The sequence below is a fragment of the Ornithodoros turicata genome, chromosome 2 (assembly GCF_037126465.1).
Source record: "Ornithodoros turicata isolate Travis chromosome 2, ASM3712646v1, whole genome shotgun sequence".
Taxonomy (NCBI): Eukaryota; Metazoa; Arthropoda; class Arachnida; order Ixodida; family Argasidae; genus Ornithodoros; species Ornithodoros turicata.
The window spans coordinates 16840182-16860839 of NC_088202.1; the positions used below are offsets into that span (position 1 = coordinate 16840182).

The window sequence follows — 20658 nt, forward strand, 5'->3', positions numbered from 1 at the left end:
AGATTATACGAAATGAAAACATCTAGATACTTGTAGACTGTTACAGACTCGAGAGGAGAGTTGTTGATGCAGTAGACGTTGTTTGTTTTGATCGACCGGGATATTACCATGTGTTTACACTTAGATAAGTTTAGTTCCATTTGCCATGACTTGCACCACAATGAAATCTTATCCAGATCGGAATGAAGGATGTCTACGTCGGAGTCTGCAGTGATTTCTCTGTAGATGACACAGTCGTCAGCGTAAAGACAGACGGAAGAGTTGAGGTGACTCGGTAGATCGTTAATGTAAATTAAGAAGAGTAGCGGAACGAGGACAGAACCTTGTGGGGCACCGGAAAGAACAGGAGCTAAGTCGGACTCGCTGTTATTAACGCAGACATGCTGAAAGCGGTTAGATAAGAAGCAGTGAATCCATGATAGGATGCTATGATCAATACCTAGGTTACGTACTGTAGAAGTGGTTTTTTCCGCGTGGAAAATATTTTCGCGTTTTCGAGCAGAGCTGCTTTGTGGATTCATTCGCGAGAACTTAAATTCGCGACACAGGTTTCCCGGAGTGCTTTGCTCTTGCATATCGTGCCGCCGTCAATACTCGGGCATATTTCGGCAGGTACTAAGACATCCGTTGTTCACGTGGACTGCGGCCGATTCTAGGTCTATTCCTTCCTTCTCCTCACAGAGATGGGAGGAAATGCCCTGTCAAATGGCCTTTAGGGACCCTGTAGGAGGCCATAGTACTGGCCGTGTGCAAGTTAGCCAGTTTATTTTAGCAGTTCTTATTAATTGTCACTCGGGGCGCTGATCAGTTCGGTTGAGATGTGGTACTATCATTCAAGCTGGTTTTGAGAATGCGGGGAAAGGCATGTTCTGGCTTCGTGGTATAATGGTATATTGCATGCATGGTGCAAAGCGTTTATAGGAGTAACAAAAGCATGATGAATTTTCATTTCTTTTCATCTTGCCTGATGAGATAAAACAATCTTCTGCGCTTGCTTAAACTGCCTACGCTACATGGAGTAAAGAGGGTCAGGTAGTCGCGGTATAGCGTCGAACGCCGAACGATTTTCGCCCTCATATGGCCAGAGTTATTCGCGGGAACTTAAATTCGCGATTTTGGAGGTGTGCGCGAAAAACGCGAAAAATAATTCCGCGCGAAACAAACCACTTCTACGGTATCTTGTGCAGCAAGAGAGAGAGTGAGATACTTTATCAAATGCCCGTGAAAAACCAATGAATATGCAGTCCACGTGGGACTCACGTTCGAGAGCTAGGTGAAGATCATGTACAAAAGCGGGAAGGAGTTCCCTCAGGACAGAAGCCGCCGATATTTCGAACAGAGACTGTTCTTCTTCTGGGCACCGTCCTCATCATTGGCATGGTATTTAAAGGGTTAGGTGTGACGTGTTTAAAGGTTCATGCAAATTGTGGGTCAACAGCCCGGAGGGAAGAAAGGTTCCGTACGGGGTTTTACGGCCGGAGTGAATGGCTGCTTTGTTAGAGTGTGGAGGGGATTATGTGAACGTAGTGATCTAGGCTACAGACCGGTTACAGAAAAATGGAAGGTTCACGAACACGTGGACGAAACAGGACAACAGGCAAGAATTGGCAAGCATAGCGAAAGATAAGGAGGTTAGTGATTACGTGGGAAATTCCAGAACCAGCAACGTTTTTTTTTTTTTTGATTTTTGTAATGCAAAGTAAAAAAAGCTAAAAAAAGCAAAAAAAAAAAAACCGTTGCTGGTTCTGGAATTTCTCACGTAATCACTAACCTCCTTATCTTTCGCTATGCTTGCCAATTCTTGCCTGTTGTCCCGTTTCGTCCACGTGTTCGTGAACCTTCCATTTTTCTGTAACCGGTCTGTAACCTAGATCACTACGTTCACATAATCCCCTCCACACTCTAACAAAGCAGCCATTCACTCCGGCCGTAAAACCCCGTACGGAACCTTTCTTCCCTCCGGGCTGTTGACCCACAATTCGCATGAACCTTTAAACACGTCACACCTAACCCTTTAAATACCATGCCAATGATGAGGACGGTGCCCAGAAGAAGAACAGTCTCTGTTCGAAATATCGACGGCTTCTGTCCTGAGGCAACTCCTTCCCACATTCTACCGGTTCACTGGATTTCTACCCATCTATGTACAAAAGCGGTTAGTTGTGTCTCGTACGAAAAATGTTTTCTAAAGCCGTGCTGATACGGTGAAAAAAAAGGAATGAAATTCAAGACGTTGAACGAGATTCGAATAGATGATATGCTCGAGTATTTTACAGGGAACACTTGTTAGCGAGATAGGACGATAATTGTTAGCGCAGTGTTTATCGCCCGATTTATGGAATGGAACCACCTTGCCGACTTTCCAGTCACATGGTAAGTTGCTGTTCGCAAGCGACTGATCAAATATTCGTGACAATATGATGGCGGAGTATGAGGCAGTGCATTTGAGGATTTTTGTGTTAATGCCATCGCAACCAGAACTTGATGACACTTTAAGTGAATTAATAATATTAATTATGCCATCGACAGCAATAAGTACAGGATCCATCGCGGCGAACGCACGGGTCGTAATAGTGGGAAAGGAGAGCTGCGCTGGTTGAGAAAATGATACACAAAAAACAAGGTTAAACACTAAGGCAGAATTCTCTGGCTGAATGCTAATCCCGTCATCGGTATGAAGAACAACATGGAAAAATTCGTTTTTGTTCACAATGTTCCAGAACCTCTTAGGGTTATGCTTTAGCATGTCTGGTAACATTTCATTATAAAATACACGTTTAGCAGCCTTTAGAGCACGAGAGTAAATGGCGTCGGCACATTTGTAAATATCCCACCGAGAAGGACTGGGTGATCCCTTGAATGCATGGAAAATGCATTCCTTCTTTCCTGTTCCGAAGACGTCTAAGGGTTTTGTTATACCAGGGTGATTGTAATCTATGTGGTACGGCAAAACTAGGTACATACTTGTCAAGAGCATCAACTGTCTACATACTTGTCAAGAGCATCAACTGTCTACTATATACTTAAAAAACAAGACTTCCGTGCAGTAGGCTGCACGAAAGTCTTGTTTTTATGTATATAGTAAACAGTTGATGCTCTTAACCGTCTGTTATTTTTGATTCTGCATCGCCGGAAACTTGTACATTGTTTTTTCTTCACGTTCTACGATACATACTTGTTAGTAAGATCGTTAAGCTTATCCCTAAACATACACCAATTTTCATTAACGGTGCGGGAGGAAAACTCAACAAGGTATTCGCTGACAAAACTGGCGAGATCGCGATTCATTCACGAAATATCTGCGTTCTTGTAGTCTTGAATAACTTTCGTGCGGTTCAGGGAACGGCTGATCGGAGCAGACATTAAAATGCAGAATCGAATGATCACTCAGCCCTTCTACATGAGTTAGGCTGGACACAGTGTGTGTGGAGTTCGTCAGAACTAGATCTAAAACAGACGATGTACCAGCAGTAACTGTCGTTGGCTCACAAGCTGTGACAAGTTGAAGTTATCACACATATCGAGAAATGCAGAATGAACGCATGCTCTGGAGGACAGTGAGCCTCTTTGTGCAGACCAGTTTATGCTAGGATAATTAAAGTCGCCTAACAAAAAAATCGCGGCACTTGGATAACGGGTCACAATAAGATTAAGAGCGTCGTGCAAGTTATCAATGAAGTTTGGCGCGCTGGATGGCGGGTGATAACAAATGCCTGACAATATGCGCTTCCAAGGCGAGCTCACAGACACCCATAACATTTGCAGTGGGGACTGAATATCAACAACGTTTTTAAAGGTGTTCTTGCACCGTCCGAAAAACACTGATGTCGTCGCATGCATCTGATAAAGTCGTCGAAGCAGAACGACTCCGAAAAGTTTCGTCACATTTCGTATACGCAAGCATATTTTCAAACCATTTCCAATTATATAAAATCTATCTGGCTCTCCGCTGTAGGCAACCTGTTCAGTGACGTAATTGCCCATTTCCGAACACATGGAAGCTGCCGTCTTTGCATTTGACCACATCCGGCTATTTGGCTTCGCTGCGACTGCGCTCGTCTCGTGGCATTTCCCTGCATTCCCTTGCGAAACGGCCTTGCAGTCCGGCTGACCCTGACTGGATGCGGCTATCCCACCCCGGAAGGGCGTACGCCGGACGACTGGCGTCGAGGGAAGACATCATGATCCACGAGAAAATGTCGCTTCTTTGGCAACGGCGCAACCGAAACCGAACGGTTAAACGCAGTTAATACCCAGTATTCTGTGACACCCACGTAAGCCAATAGCGGCGGGCTATGAACTATGAGTTCCCGCAAACGTTATAGACTCAACATTAGAAAAGTTTCGTCGAAAAATGCCGTTGTTATTGCAAGCACTCACCCGCAGTACGGAGGAGGCCACCATGATGCAATGAGGTTCGAGCAGCGTTGCATGTAGCGACGCACCATTTTAGCAGCACAGTAGGGTTCCCGATAGGTTTGGAATTGGGAACACGCAAAAGCTATCTTCGCAACGCAGTGCTGCACTTAAATCTTGTCTACTACTTCTGCCGCATCTTACCGTAAAATCGAAAACGTGGAGTACAGCGGAAGAAAAAAAAAAAAAAAAGGAAGAAGAAAAGGGAGGTTCCACCTAAACAACAGTTCTTTCTCCCATTCCTCCTTTATTTTTTTATTTCTATTTATTTTTGATTTTTATTTTTTTGCCATTGAGCAACACAGGTCTCGCGGTCCTCTTTGATTTCAAGCACTCCCGTAAATTAAGCCCTGCATATGATTGGAAAATAATGCATGTCTCTCTGGTACTAATCTGCGAGTCTATTCGACCGTATTTTCTTACGTGCATTCAGGTACTTTTTCGTGTTTTGCGAAAAAGGTAGAATATGCGACACTGAGTAGCACGAACAATGGGGCTACTGTTTACTGGTACGCGAAACTGCAAACCTATTGCATTCACGTTGATGACATATTTCAGTTTGTTTAGTTTAATTTTATTCTTCGTTTTAGGTTCTTTTCTTTTTGCCCTAAAATGCCAAACCTGCATGGGTGAAGCATTTCTGTCCGGGTTAATTAATTTTAACTGACATGTCGTCGCATATGATTCAATTATGCTTTGGCGCGAGATAATTAAGGCTGCGGGTAGTGAGCTTTGCCTTCTTTAATGGTTGCTGCATTTAGTCGTGCCATGGAATGGGCTGTTTTGTCCGCTGTGTATGACCGTCGTTAGATACATTGGACAACGAAATGCCCGAACGACGACGATAAGTGAAGGAAAATAACGCTCCCCGACCGAAAAGTGGTGGTGGTGGTGAAAGCGCTCGCCGTTGTCTGCCTCAGAGAGGTGGGCAACGTCACGACTGACGCTCTGGGGTAATGTGCGTCCTGGGCAGACTTCTAAGGGAACTGTGCCGACATATGTCTGAAAGCGTCATATGTCACGTCGAGACTGGGAGGTACCCGGGTTCGAATCCCGGTGCCGGCTGTGCTGTCTGGGGTTTTTCCTGGGTTTTCCTCCCCGAACGGGAACTTGAGAAGTTGCTCGTGTACCGGCCAATCAGCGAGGGGAGCATTGCCACGTGACTCCCGATGGCGTGATGCGATTTCGTTCGTAGATTCATGGGCTCAAATCCTGCAAGTGCAGCTGATAAATAACTTTTGTTTTTTACTAACGCCACACAAACATAAAAAGCAGATTAAGATTTAATAAACAGCAGCTAAAGAAAAGACACCATCACTTGGATTCGAACCCACATTCTCCGGTTGCCTTAAGGTTGCTTGTACGTTTAGCTACCGAGTTGCTATGTGTGAACGTGTTCTCGAAATTACTCGTAAGACGTTGTTGGTTCGAGTTGCTGGAAAAAGGTGCCCCGTGTGGACGCTGCCTAATGAAGAAATAATGTCAAATTTAAGGAGCCTAAAGTGCGAACTAGAGAAATCTAAAACCGGTTTTGCAGCATTCCTGCCATAAAACCAACAGAGATCAGAATGAATCGAAAGAGAAAGGTTAAGAAATTGGAGCCTGTCGCTTGAGGGGCATTCAACAGAGATTTTGATCTCCGGAGCAGTGGACACAATCGCGTCAAAGGGAGAAGAACCCGTGCTGAAGACCACACTCGTGTCATTGACATAACAACGAATACAAACGAACAGGGGCATCAAAAGACCCGATGCTCACGCCCTTTGCTTGAAGATATGAGTTGTTTTGCCGACTGACTATCGTAGGGTCAAGACATCTTTGCAACACTGTTAAGAAATCGGCGGCGGATAGTCCTACTGAATTCTGAAACGCTGCCAGGTTGTCTTTAATAAGGCTAGAAATTCGTTGGAGCAGGAGGTGAACATTTCTGGAATAGTAGAGGTCTTTGATATCGAGAGAGGACATGCTAACCAACGCCACCTAGACACAGAAGGCCTGCTTATTGCCTCCTCTCTCTCCTTCGCAACGTGGACATATATAGTCAGAATTCGTCTGCTATTGCGATTCGCCGTTCTGCGAATTCACGAACTGGGCAATGATTGCAGCTAACTTGGAATCTGTAGACATGAATCTGTAGACAAAACGTGCAACACGCTTTCCAGAAATTCAGACACGAGAAGGGTAGAGGACCGTTTTGAGCTTTGTCTTAAAGTTTTCCCGTTTAGTACACGGGGACGTCTCCATGGCTACGACTGCTGAGAGCTCGTTCGTGATTGGCTTTACGCTGCTGAAAACACGATCCTGATTGGCTGACAATTAGTTGTTACGTCACGTCGATGAGTAAGCAGGCTGTCCCTATCTATAGGTGGTGTTGTGCTAACTCTCTGACGATGAAAAGGTTCTATGCCAAGGGCAAAAACTTCAGAGTTCTTCGGTGACAGGGACTCGGAGACTGTGATAGACCTTGGACAACGCTGCAAAAAGTCAGACACTATTCTTTGCCAGGAACCTGCTTCACTGATAACCACACGTAAAGCCATTTCGAGTTGGTGATCTTTCAGCAAAAATTTCACTGCGAGAGTAGACTGCTTACATTTGTTAGCGGAATTGGCTAGGGGTTGCTCGTTATCGGCGTGGATGCTTATCACCAGTGATTTTGGCTCTGTAAGAGAGCCAACATACGGCTTAAAAAGTGATCCGAGGGCTGATAGAAGGAGGGCACGAGGAATTGCGTTAGCAGATCATCCGTCACCCCCCATTCGACATTTTCTGGGTATATAGGCTGATTTGCTATAAATAAACCTTTGCTGTGTTTGTGATTTTATCTCTGTCGTCTTCCTCCGTGTCCCCTATATCTGGGTTTCCTGGTTTACTCATCTACCAGCTAAGCTGCGCACTTACCCTTCTGTAAAATAGTAGAGCGTACATCCTTTAAAGGTATAATCTTAATAGTCACATTAAATGAAATAGGAAACGGTAATCAAAAGCGAAAACTTGTAACTCGCGGTTTCGTGTAACCAATTGACTTGATATTATAAATTCGTGGAAGCTATATGAAAAGATGGCTAAACCCAGACCATTAGCATTAACCTTTCCCTATACCGGTCCTGTATTAAACAACACAATTCCGTTAGTTTGAACTCTCCTGTTCACAAGGCGCATGTTTACATGCACCAGCGAGACCTGCAGTATGAAGGCGCCAAAGAGCGGTTCGTGGCCCATTGAATAGTACATTGAAGGACAAGCCTCCACTTCTTGATTTGTTGTGTGTGTGTGTGTGTGGCCACTCCCAATTGTATAGCACGCTCGAGAACTGACTACTGCGCAATGTGAAACGTACAAATATGAAGAATGAATCGAACAGTAAAATATTCGTACAACCAATAAGAAAAGGAATAGGTGCTACATAACTCCACTCGAGACTTGGAGCACTTGACACCTTCACACCCTATAAGGAATGACTCTTCTCCGAGTCTAGCTCTCAAACATTGCAACGAGCCGTGCCCTTATGCTTCCATACATACCATTGACCCCCGTCATTCAGAAGCGATTACGTCAACACAGAATAGAAGAATGTCCAGTAAAAGAGAAAGGGCAAATCGAAGGCTAAGCGTTCGGGTCTGCGTGACACAACCCTGGATCAGGGAGCAACTGGAGCGGCACAACTTTCTTTTAACTCTCCTCTCGGAGCAACGTTGGAGGAGGTCACGTGATCGACCTCCCATCTATCGTTTCGAAGTCACAAACAGTAGAAGTGAAGAACGTGAGCAAGAAAGAAAACAGAAAAAGCAACCGTTTGGAAAGGCAGCAACAACAAAAACCTATTTTCTTGGCTCCTACGCTAAGGTTCTACTGTTTTCTTCCCGGGTTTGTGTTTTTTTCTTCCAAGCTCGACCAGGTTCATCCAGGTGGGTTGCTCCGATAACAATGGGAAGACATAAGTAGGTGCTTATGTTTTCCCTTTCTTCCATATATCGGGCTCCTATTTGTGCGTGCTGTGTTTGTCGTGTACTACAAGGAAGCGGGTACCGTGTGTGCTAGCAAAGTCGCCCCGACGCTGATAAATTGGTCGAGGAGGGTTAGATCCATGCCGTGGCGCCACGTCTGCTTTTTCAAAATTACGACGAACTAAATGTCCGCAACTGGAAATATTTTTTTTCGGGGGTTCTACACATAAATTTTATAGTGCGTACGCTTCTAAGGCAGCATTCTCCTACCTGCAAGAACGTTATCGTTACGAAAGCCACAGTGGGGCTTTTGTTTTTATTTCATCACTTATCACTAAGGCTGCAGTACAGTAACAATTTCTAATAAATGTTCAAAGGGAAAGTGCTCAGATTATTTGGGCTTGCCATATTAAAAGTTTCACGAAGTTAGCAAGCAGTATCACGCTATCTTTTCTATTGTGGAAACAATCTTTGCCAGAAGACAACCTTTGTTTCCTCAAGCGAACCGTCAGGTATGGTGTTGTAGACCAGAGATCAATAGTTATCGCTGCGACTCTGCTTGCCGTTAGCACTTGACATTCCAGACCAGAGCTCTAATGTCACATGGGACTATCCAGACGAATGTTGGCACAGTTCCCCCTGAAGTCGGCCCAGTACGCATACCAACCCCCTGTCCCCCACTTCCTCCTGCTGTTCTCTCGCCATCTGTACGCAGCTCATAGCCACAGCTGCTTCGCGGCGCTCCCATGGAATTAAAAAAATATTTTCACATGGAAAAGTATGGTGTCATGCTCAAGTTCTCCATATCAGCTAATGTGGTTAGGTGCTCCAATAAATCTGCCGGATCTATTGCCATCGCAGACTCGAAGGAAGCCCATGTCGTGATTAGCCGTTGGGCAAGCCGTCACGAACACGATGCAGTTCATATATGAGTACGAGTACTACTACTTCTGCATGCACTTGCGTGTTTTCGCAAATATCTAGAAGCTGTGTTATCACATATGAGAACTCTACATATCCCCTGTTCCCCACTCTGTTACCCCAGCCCCATAAAGCTGTCTATGTCACACACAGGAGTAGCACTCCTACCTACTATCATTTCTGTAGTACATCTTGGGACAAAAGTTTACGGAACGCCAGGGTGCCATCTTTCTCAATTGGTGCGACACCCTAGCAGCAAACAGCAGCGGACACACATATTGGGTGTGGACAGAGTAGTGCGGCCACCCGTTTCTTATTCGACCCCTTCCTAATAAGTAGCAGGGAGCAGCTCCGATGAAGAAATACGCCGGTGCGTGTTCCGTAAACTTTTGTCCCAAGCTGTACGAGTATAATGTTGGACTATCGTTTGGTATAAAGCTAAGTGCTCGCTTCGCAACGAATGGAACACGTTTCATCGTCCCTTGATCATGTCTGAAATGCATTGTGTGATCCCCCGTTCACGAATGTTCGCTATCTCAAACTGCAGCCACAAACTTTCCTGAAACTCAACCTGAAATGTGAAGTAGACTGCACTCCAGAATGCGTCGATGCACTCCACTGAGCTATCTTACAGAGTATCCTCCAATGGGGATTCAAAGGGATTCCATTTCAACGTTCATCTCCGCCAAGGGACCCCTGCACGCGTCGCTACATCCGGACAAGTCATCGGACACTTCGGTAGCGACCATTTTTAAGGACAATGCCAGAAGTGCGCGAGGCTTAATGGGTAGGCTTACGATTGGCTTAATAGAGGAAGACCGGCACCACAATGAACGTCATCCGGCCATTGGAGCAGAGAGAGGAAGGTTAGATTGGATCCCGTAGGAAATTTCATGGGTTACCGGACGCATTAATGCGTTCGGGGTATCGGGGGGCGCTCAAAACTGGCGTCGTTGATGAACTGTAGTGTTTATAGCACAGGGAAGTACGGAGAAACTATCTAAACTAACTGGGGAAGTATCTGGAAACCACGAATTGAGTGGCCGCGTCTCGGTTAAATACGAACAGTGTAAACACAATGCCGGGTGATATCCGATATTCTGCACCAACTATAGAAGCGAGCTCAGTTGAAAGATGTTCAATGAGTTCACGTTCAGTGTCGAGCCCAGTGATAAGAGTGGTGTAGAAGTTTATTTAGCGAACAGTGCGGATGACATGCCGAGATGTAACAAGATAGTGCTCAATGGTAAGATCTTCTCTCTCACAAGATGGCGTATATGCAGGCCAGCTGGTTGATGAACTCCATAATGTAGAAGCTTGAGTCTGGGCATCCAGAGCGACGACACGAACACACCACTCAACTCAGACTCAGGCTTTTACATCATGAATGATCTTCTCTCTCCCATCATTGTCATCAACGACCTTAAACTGGAACGCCTTACCCGAGCGCATCTTAAATGTTGCTAGCCCAATGGTATTTAGTAACGAGTAATTTTGCTTCACCTAGATACTGTGTTGATGTCTTTGTTGACTTGTTTCTTGGGCAGCATGTGCCTGAGTTTTTTTTTTTTTTTTTTTAATTCTCGACGGATGTATACTTTTGTTGATTTTTCTAATTATCACTCATGCGCAATGCATGTTACCCACACCTCGTGTAATGCCTTCCGGTCCTAATGTTTTCCAGATAATAAAAAAATAGTATGTTGTTTGAAACCCTAAAATCCTCTTCTTCTTTTAGGACCGTGGGTAGTGGCGGTTCCTCACCTGAAGCGGCTGTTCTGGGACATCGTTTGGTCGGAAGACGTTGCAGACCACGTAAGTCATAACTTTCACACTTTCAGATCGAGCACAGTTGTCTGTTCCGTTCTCATACGCGGTCACTGCGCCACACCCAAAGGTAGCGGGCTTCTCGAACTGTACAACTCTCACAGCACGCTCGAGTAAACGGGTTTCGTGTTCGAAATCGCCATCCATGCAGTGCGCTATGCGCTTTCCGAAGGTTCTTTTCTGCACATCATCAAATGATCGCTTGAGTTGCTGACGCCAATAAACAAGTGCAGCCTGTACTGCATTGTGTTTTTTTTTCTTCCGTTGAATTTCTTAAAGGATGATAAACATAGGAAAATGCTGCGCACTATCACAATGTGTTACTCTTTCCGTTGAACTAATAATTATAAACTGTGGTCTTTCTACGTCATCTTGGTTGCACACGCTACCTTACTTGAGAACGTTCGGAATATTCCCGGTGTAGTCTCATTTGTTATTCATATAACTGCCCCGTCCGTCTCTCCTCCTGCAGCCTGCATAATCATTCATCCATCATCTACCCGTTCAGCATTTTCCCTGAAGAACGAATGGATTTATGATGCATTTGTCAGTGAGCCACTTGAGCAATCTCTTTTCAATGGAGTTCCTGTTGAGCCATCTCGCGACTACGGCTCAAGAATAGTCGCCATAAATCATGCTCAAGGGGATGGAGACACCGCGTAGTCGTTGGCACGTCTAATAGATGTGCGGAGTGTTTGTTCTGTCTTGTCATACATCACTCAGCTTCTCTGCAGGGAAACTGAGCGAGCCGATATTGTCGGGAGCTGTTTACTGCTCGCACGCATGATACATCGTTTCATCCGTTGTTGCAATACTGTCGTTTTTCGTTGAACCCCACTTTGCGTAATTGGGTTGTAAGTAAAAATAATCACATGAAGTACCGTTATCGTTTCCATGGCAACTGCCTAGACAAGACAACTTGTGAACACGTCAGTAAAAACGTGAGCTATCCATGCTAAGCTTGTGATTTTAGCTCACATTTTCGCCGCCTATTGAATCTGTGATCTTTATTTATTTATTTATTTATTTGTTGTGGTGCTCCAAGGGCCTTGCGGCATTACATAGAGAAAGCATAACTGCATTGACACAGATAACAGAACAGCAGCAACAACAAAAAACAACAACAATAGGAAATGTATTAACACAGGCAAAAGTAATACACTATCACATACAGCTAGTTGCAATAGGCGTCGTCTGCTCTTCCCATGTGTTACTTCAAACTGCGCAGGAACAACGCAACTAATGCGCGTCGCATTTACGACGTTGTTATCAGTGATGAATGCGAAGCAAAATGGCACGATAGTTTCGAAATGGACCGCGATGGATGCGATAGTCTCTTTGAGAGAACTGTGAAAAATATTCATGTATCAACAAGACGCCTTTTCTTATGCATCGGCTTTCTTGCTTCGGGTCATGACTACACTGTTTGAACAAAGTGCGCCACACTACAAGACGCGCACATTATTGAATGCAGAGCAAATATTGTCAGCATGGCATGACAAGATCAGCCCGAAAAATCTTGACTCTGGGCTCTGAGTCAGAAATCTTGTGGTGGACTCTTCATCGATACCCTCTATCAGGGCATTGATTTCTTTTCTCACGGCCTGGTAGTGCTCCAGTGTGACATTCTGGATTGAAGATCACGATAGCTTATGCGTAATATAGCGCGGACGGATTAATGCGGAATAAGTTATTCACTAACGAATTTGCTTTTATTTGTAACGTTAATATTTCGTGTAACCACAAAAACTTACCTTGAGCTGAAAATGTCCAGGCTTCCAGTTTTGTAGGCACGCATAAGTTGGAAGCACAGCCGCAGCACGCAGTCAACGCTGAAGAAACGGTTACATTTCGTCCGATGCCAAATACACTACAGTCATGTCTCGATTATCCGGACACCTTGGGAGTCATTCCTTTTCGTCTGGAATTTCCGGATACATGAGTAAAGCAAACTTCCGGGGAAACTCGCACAATTAGGGAAACCTCTATATAGCTCCAGAAAAGGAAACAAGGAAAACATGGTTACTTCAAATAACCATGTCAAGTGAGCTGTTTGACATTAGTAGGCACGGGTGTGACAGAATTTTGGTCACAGCCACGGTACCCGCTGTGTCAGCCTGCTGCTCCCGCGCAAGTTGGTCCCGCGCACATGTTTTGGTCTTTTCGCAAATGTCTTTGGCATAGGCCAAAAGAGAGGAGATGCTTTCGGACGGCCTGGACATTGACTTTCACACGTGAATTTCTTGCGGCGGGCGTATACAAGGCACCTCTTCCGCTCATCGTCTACCATCCCTATGGGGTGCCCGCACACTCAAAAGGAGAGTGACCTCAAAAGAAAGGGAAGTCAAACAGTACAGAACACAGCCGTGCGATGTGACCCGAAGAGAATCAGAGTCACATAGCTGCTGGAAGATTGATCCTCGTATAGTTGCTGTCCGGATACGGATAACGAACTTCGGGTAACCGAGACAAAATCCAACGGTAGCGGGTTCGTTCCCGGTAATATAGTCCGGATAACGAGTTTTCCATTTTTCTGAACTCCGGATAAGCGAGACATGACTGTATGCACGCGCTTCCACACTTTATCGAACCAAATTATCTTCAAAGCGTAACCCGTTATCCGAAAAGCAACGCAAAAGCCATGATGGAGCACTACTACCGAAACAATGTGATGCTGCACTGCTAAGTTTTGAGAGAAGCCTCCTAAGCGGTGTCATTCATGTTTAAAAGCGCGATCAACGCGAAGAGTACCATAGAAAGAAATAGCACTTGCCTGCGATAAATCGCATCAAAAATGTCTAAATTCCTCGAAAGTTTCGGTAGCACGGCAGGGTACACATTTGTTACTCCCAACGAGGACGACGGGGTTTCCGACCCTGCGACACGATCGCTTCATCAAGCCACATCATTGGCCAGATTCGAAACTGTGCGTCACGTGATGGTTATAGTCGGTGCCCGGCAGTCGGGAAAGATAAATTCATTGCCGCGCCTGTGTCATGTGACTGATTATTGGGAAATGATCGGAGCAACATCGGGGAGCGGTCCAATATTCTTGGTCACATGACCGTCAGTCGGGAAATAATTAGGGCACCGTCGGGGAACGATCTTACGTTCTAGCTCTAGCGCTCTACCTCCTCCTTTCCTAGACGACTGGGAACCAGTCGGGCAATATCGCCCGTTCAGAAGCCGACGCCCCCATTGCGTTCCCATTCTTTCCCCGACGGCCTGTGCTGCCTTTTTTTTTTCGCCAACATCATCTCAACACCAACAACATCAAGAAGTGGACGGCCCTTTGCTGACTTGCTGTCCCTGTCTAAGTGTTCACTTAAAAACGTTCAAAGGTTCCGTGCAGCTTCTAGGCTGCTTACCGCGTCCATATTCACCCAATATATTGTCAAGCTTCAAGAGACCTTTCATGGCATGTTGTTAGCTTCCCTGCTCAAGTCACCATCTCCATCGTGGGTACTCGCACGATGTTGCTCGCAACTGTAGGTGATACCGCGACAGATATATAGCACCTATAGTCTGAAGAAACCCAACAGAAATCCCCCGTTGAACACTGGCGGTGTGGTGCCAGTCAGACTAGGCGTGGAAGGCGTGATTATCGTAGCCACTTATGAAAAAAAGCGATTTTCCCGATGCGAGCAGCAAACAATTGTTATTCAAGAACTGCACAGCCCGTTGTAGTTCACCCTTTGTTCACAAATGCTCTTATAGTTCGTACAGCCAATACTGTCGAAATTAAAGCGACAGTCCGCACCCAAACCGAAGCTAAAAACAGCGCTGTCCCGTGATTTGTTTTATGCCGCTCACTCACGAGAGATTTCGCTAAATTCGTGGTACATCATACATCATACGTGGTACATCCCTCACAAAATTGCTTGGCCCCTGCCTGCATCCAGCTCACCAACGGTCTGTCCTCAAGGCTCTCTTCGCCTTTTTGGACGCCACAGGACTCCGATCCCCATTGCAACGGGACCCATTCCTTCATTTTCTGCTTCACCTCCAGCAATGGGGTAGAGTATCGCCCCCAGCGATGAAACTCCCCACCCATTATCCTGAAATAAAGTTGTTGTTGTTGTTGTTGGAATTGAAAAGCTGACGTGTGCACAGTCTCGGCGTTCCTGTCAGCAACTCTTCGTTTTTGGCCTCTCAAGCTATCAAGCCACACATTCGAGACAAAACTTCCATTTTATCATATCTCAAAAAGTCCTCAATCACTTTCACGTCGGTCGCACTATCCTGCATCATCCGCCAAAGGCTATGTCACCGTAAACACGAAACCGGATGTTACCCTCCTCACTGTTCATTGTTCTTCTTGATTTCAAAATTACGTCTGTTTACTGGATGAAATTTTGCACATGATGTCTACACCTATCATGCTACCCGGTAGAAATGTGATCCCAAAATGAGTCAATGGCTGCAGACTGTCGCTTTAAAGGGGCCGTAAACAGGCCACCAAACATTTCTGAAACAATGATACCCCATGAAAGAACGCAGATCATAATACCCAAATATACATTTCGTTCGGCTCGTGCCAGCTCATTGACCCATATAACTGCTTTCAAAGATGAGTAACCAGCGAGCCTCTCTCCACCACGCATACGTCACATGGCTACGTGGCGTTTTGCCGTCCAATCCGGGGGCCGAGCTGCGCACATGACGTTTCAAATTATCAGCCAATAAACATACTTCGTTATCAGCTGTGAGTCGGAGCGCTCAGTTTGTTTGTGTGAAACGACGTTTTCCACTCCGTGGTTCCGAAATTCAACGTCATGACATCTTCAACATCTCCGGCTGGCGGAAACGTCAACAGTCGAGCTGCTATAACATGACGCGATTCGAACCCGGGTTCCTCCTAGTCACGACATGACATGACCTGCACGCTATCCACTGTACCACGCGAGCTGGTGACGCGATGCCGCGTGACTCAAACCAAAGTACGGCAGCCCAGTTGTCGGAACAATTCGAAGATGACGAAGATGTTCTATCGCAGACCTACCTAAGATTCCTGAACTGTAGTCCCGGATATTCATTCGCGCTCGTGGTGTGCTGCGTGTTACTGCCCAGAAAACGTAGTGCGGTTATGATACCTAAATTAAACGCATTTCTTTTTCAGTTTGAGACTGTAACTGTTTAGATTTTGAATAGAAGAGGATTCACGTTCATCTAGTCCAATTCCGCATTTGAAATAAAATCATACGTGGAACACTCGATCGTAATTGGTGAGGAAAGGGCTACGTCAAAATGACGTAAAGTTAGAGCGCGGAGCGGAGCTAAAATGCGAAAGAGTGCAGTGAATATTTCATCCGTATGCAAGCGCCTTTTGTTTTTGAGCCTTAGTAATTTCAAGGAGTTTTTCACTGCCTAAGTTTCAATAATATAACACAAAGAAATGTGCACCTTTTGTGCCTGTTTACGGCCCCTTTAAAGGAGCAATGAGGTGATATTTAACGTTCGCTCGAAATCTTGCCTCATTTGTCGCGCTGTCAACCAGGAGTTACCATGCAAATATTTTTACTCTGCGGTGCTTTATACCTGTGCCATCGAATTTACAAAAAAAAAAGAAAGAATAGAGAAAAACTACAAAAGACAACAGTCCGAGAAAGCAGCCGCGGACGGCCGACACGGTTCCCTCGTGACGTATTGGAGGCTCAGTGCCTTGTTCCTTTTTTTTTCTTCGGAGCACACGCTCCGCTTATACATGCTTGAGCTTGCGCCGCTCTACGTCACTGGTCACGTGACGGGAGTAGCATACGACACGACGTCCTCTCGTTCAGCGATGCGCTCGTTTCACGAGAATTTTTCAAAGGTGTGCGGAACAGAGCACTCGCGCTTGCTGTGTAGGTCACCCAAGCTCGCAGGAACTGATTTTATTCCTTGTGAACACTGTGCTCCGAAAACCAACAAACAAATAAAAAATTAGGGGTCACCTCAGGGCTTCTTTAATGAGTCAACTGTAGAGTCTTGTTGAGGCCACGCTAAGCAGAATTTCATATTCCTAACTGGTACGTTATTCAGCCCTATAATTTATTGTCCGGCACATTATTGTTGTCCTGTAATTTATGGTTCTAATGCAGAATAGACTCCTGATGAAGGGCATATTTGCATTGTAATTGGTTACTTTCGCGTAGTTCCACAAAACGTAACAGTAAATCGTGTTCGCACTACACTGTGCAGTTGAATACGTGCGATCTTTCCACTTTTTCGCTTTCGAATACATAGTTGCCTGTTCTGCGTAATAAACCTTCCCTTGTGCTCGCAGTTTGGGAATTTCCTCGCTGTGTTACCTGTGCGAATGTGCCAATTAATCGTGTACGAGTTCCTGCTCCCATTGCGGAAGGTAGTTTCTTACGCTATGCATTGTATGGCGCTGTGAATGGATGGAACATCCACCGTTTGGCGACCGACGACGAGAGCGAATGTCCAATTATGTCACGTCGCATGCTGCCAATTTGTCGCTGACTCAGAGAGAGATATCGTTCCTTGACTTCAATCACACAATAGAGAACTAGTATCCAGTGGTTGATGAAACATTTTCCTTTTTTCTTGGAGGAGGAGGGGCGCCGCCTATGTTATTCCACTCTTTAAATAAGACAAGCATTCGAAATACGTGTCCACTTTGTCAGGTAAAAACTGCTGTTAGCGGAGCGGTTTTTGTGTGTACTTGTGTTTAGTGCTTTTTGATCATGGTGGTGCGCCAACAAGCCCAGCTTTCTGCCTTGATTAGCAACTGAAGTGATGAAACGCAAAGGACACAACTTTCTGCACTGAATTAGAAGCAGACTTACACGTCGGATGAGTCAACCTATGCATGCGGCGCGTCATGTTGCACGTTGGGGGGGGAAGGTGTAGCAGATAATTTCAGCAGCCATGGGTTCTTTACCGTGCGCGAGAAACATCCGCCACACAGCGCTGGAATACATCTGTGTGAAGCAATGCTGCCGTCTCGGCCAAGACAATTGTACCTCTAGTTCACCCCTGTCTTTTGGGTATCTCTCTACCATTTTATTACACTAAGATAACTACATTTCCTTCGCTTGTCTTTCTGTGTCACCCCCCCCCCCCCACACACACACACACACGTTGTATTGCCACTGTACCGTCCCAGGTAATGCGACTCGATATATTCGAAATGGAAATGGACAGGAGTGATCGATAATCTTTATTGAAACGCACTGTACTTACCCTCTGTGAACGCCGACTTCGATTCGTCCTGTAAAAGATTCAGTCGATACGTACCACTTTGTGTGTTGTTATACTGAAGCTCCGCAATTGGTTATTTCGTGACCGAATTACGCCGCATATGTCGGGGAACTACTGTGTAGATGAGATGGGCACCCCAATTTCGACTGCCGCGGCTAATTTCATTTGCATGAATTAGAGGATCGAATGCGGCAAGCGCAGTCAACTTGATTTCAAACCCCTTGCTTGGACATGTACAGGTACGCATACTGAATCTCCTGGCGTACGAGGTTCTACGCGATACCACAATTGGAAAAGATACAGCAAATGCTGTGTGGTGGTTTATGAAATATCACCTTTAGTGCGTGACATTACTCCAAGAAGAGTAAAATTTCGCAGTCGAGTGATCATTATGCGCCACGGTTTGTGTCCGCCGTCAGGTAGCCTCGGGCGCCACGCTGATTCGTGTAGACCCTCTTTCAGTTTGTTGGATGGGTAGAGAAGGTAATTTGCCTGTCAGGTCATCTTCACGATGGAGCAAGATTACTGGAGTCAAGTAGCTCTAAGTGAATGAAAAATATGTTTAAAGGAGTGAGGTAGTGACATAGTGAGGTAGTGATTATGGCAAGAAACCGTCTTTCACTGATGACGTGTTCCAAATGGAGTTACCACGCGCAATATTTTCGCTGTGCCGTGTATTCTCAGTGCGCAATGAAATTAAAATAAAAGAAAAAGAAACATCACGAGAAAGGAGGGCGCTATCCTCTTCCGTGACGTCATAACACTTGCGCTGCATCAGACGTGCGTGGGGTGTAGCTCTCATTGGCATCCGAAGATTCGTTTGCTACCGGGCCGCTCCTTGCTACCTGGGGTCGCCTGACCGTGACCAGCTCCGCCATCGGGACTACGAACGTCAGCAACTGACGTTGACTTCCCTGGCTCTCTTACACTCTCTTTAAAGGAGTGAAGGATCTCTAGAGTGTCACAGAGAGTGTCATCTCAGAGTGTCTTTGATCTCTACAAGGTCAGAGGCTTCTCGCGCCCGCATGCGCTACAGGACAGCTGCGATCGTCCTTCCTTCGGGCGACCACGCGTTCTATGTTGCTCAAAGCGCCGCAGCCAAAAGCGACAAATTTATGGAGGGCCATTTTACTGCTTTTGTAAGTGTGAAAAGTGGTGGGAAAAGGGGTGGAAAGTTTGGATGCTTGAGTCCCAAAGCGTTTTTGTTTCCGTGAACCTTCGAGCTGAACCTGGCTTGATTGTTTTGCGTTTCGAAAACTTATTCAGGTGCTCGTTCGGGCAATGCTTTGGGCAATTCTTAACTGAAAGAAGTCTCGGTTCGCGATTTCTTCTTGTCGCGGTGCCTGCGACTTCCAATATGCTTCTTCCATCTGTTCCTGACGCAGGCCTTATTGCTGGCGTGTAGAAAGTGATGGCATCAATTGTGGCCGAATATTTTGCTCCCATTCTTGTCCTAGCCGTTGTTCCTAAAACTTGAGGAAGTACGGTTGTCTAGATAGGGGTGCATTTGTAGAATTACATTGTAGCGACACCGTTCTACAAACGTAAGAGAGGCGCGGCTGTGCGTTACACTTTTGACCTGATCTGCTTCTTCGAAAGCAAAAAGAATAACACAAAAAAAACTGCATAGCCGCTTCCTGACGAGTGGCACTGATCGCGTACGCCGACGATGCCAACAACGCCGGGATGGTTTGTGGCTAGCTTTACAGCTGGTGCATCTCATTCGGTGTGGACACAAAGTTACAGCGGTTGTACGTTTCGCTACACGTGATACAAGTCTGCTCAGCGACATGTGAAAGCAGCTCCAACCAGGTTTAGTACTCGACCTTTCGACGTGCGAACACTTCAGGGCAGTATCCTCAAACGCGCATCTGACTTTGAAAGAAGGATTAGCTATGAAACAAACCAGACTGTCAAGCATTGTTTTTGCGAAATGGTGCTTCTGCCCATGTTTGGAGGTAAATTCGTGTGTGAGCACTTCCCTTCAATGATAAACCTCAACGACTCTACGTTGCGGTCACAGCCATCTGGTGCTTAAGTTGGAGCGGAACTAGAGACTACCACGTTGGTAAACTAAAACATGAACCAGACACGCTTGGAGAAGCTCTCCGGTGTGCCATCGGAACGGAATGGACAAGGATTACAATATGTACACGACCCATCGTATTTTAGTTTTTGACATGTAATATAGGTGTACCGGGCCTGAAGCCACCGAGCAAGAAGACCACACTATTCCAGTCTAGCGTGCTACCTTGTTTCTCTCCCTCTGTTCGTTTCTTGTACTCCTTTTCACAAGAAAAGATGCAATACCGACGATACAGTATCTACGAGTAAATAATAT

General features: G+C 45.7%; 1 protein-coding gene across 1 annotated transcript in view; it reads left to right on the forward strand.

Moving 5' to 3' along the window:
- The window catches only part of LOC135383160 (uncharacterized), a 359001-nt gene that overhangs the window by 194826 nt on the left and 143517 nt on the right, over positions 1-20658 (forward strand). The window contains exon 3 of the mRNA XM_064612753.1: positions 11023-11099. The gene's annotated coding sequence lies outside the window, so the exon portion shown is untranslated. The remainder of the gene's footprint in view (positions 1-11022; positions 11100-20658) is intronic.